Genomic DNA, 855 nt, shown 5'->3' with positions numbered 1-855 from the left:
TTATGAATTCCCCCAAAATATAATGACGAGAGAAAGCGCATATGTTGCTGGCGATAACTAATACAGCAATGAAATCAATATTCGTTATATTATTAAAATGCCTATAACTACACCACAATCCTCATCTCATGCTGTGTGCACTGGAGCCTAATGTTATGAAGAACAGCATATGGCAAGTGTAAAGAACGTTCATTTGCATATTTACTAACTTGTTAATAGACACTTCAGAGAATTGTTACTGTTAAATGGGAGTACAAAGAGAGAGTTATATTACTATTAGTATGGACATGATATCGATGACTGTTATCTATTGTTATCGGAATAACAATAGATAATTCGCTAATAGATATTAGTGTTGGCGTTACTGTCCATTATAAAAAAAAGGTCTTTCGTATCATCTATTGGTTCTGTTAAAATCACTTTATTTGCTCATGTAAGTAGCCTTAGTGTTATATTTGTTTTCATTACCATTAATATCATCATCACTGGTTACTATCATCGCCAAGGCAACGTACCATTTTTAATATTATCAACGTGAGATTTCTTTTATACTATCAGCCTACGCTATCATTATGCCCTATATAATTACACTATCAGTATGCGTTATCTTTTATCATTAACAATATGCACTGTCTTTATCAGCCTACGCTATTAAAAATGCACTATATCTATTACTATCAAACTCTACCATCTTCACCATTATCGTAAAAAAATCATAAGCACTATAAACATGCACTACCTTTAACAGTATCAGCATGAATTATCCTTATCATTATCGGCAGAAACCATTCATGCTATCAATATACGTTATCTTTTTCACTATCAGCATGCACTCTCTCTAATTATCCAACGTGA

At 32.4% G+C, this 855-nt stretch overlaps 1 protein-coding gene across 1 annotated transcript in view; it reads right to left on the bottom strand.

Moving 5' to 3' along the window:
* Positions 1 to 855, bottom strand: part of LOC119593326 — a gene marked incomplete in the record, with an annotated part of 7803 nt that overhangs the window by 5192 nt on the left and 1756 nt on the right.

Source organism: Penaeus monodon, chromosome 32, assembly GCF_015228065.2.
Source record: "Penaeus monodon isolate SGIC_2016 chromosome 32, NSTDA_Pmon_1, whole genome shotgun sequence".
Classification (NCBI taxonomy): Eukaryota; Metazoa; Arthropoda; class Malacostraca; order Decapoda; family Penaeidae; genus Penaeus; species Penaeus monodon.
Note: the sequence above shows the minus strand (reverse complement) of the source record. Positions and strands in the feature narration are given on the sequence as shown.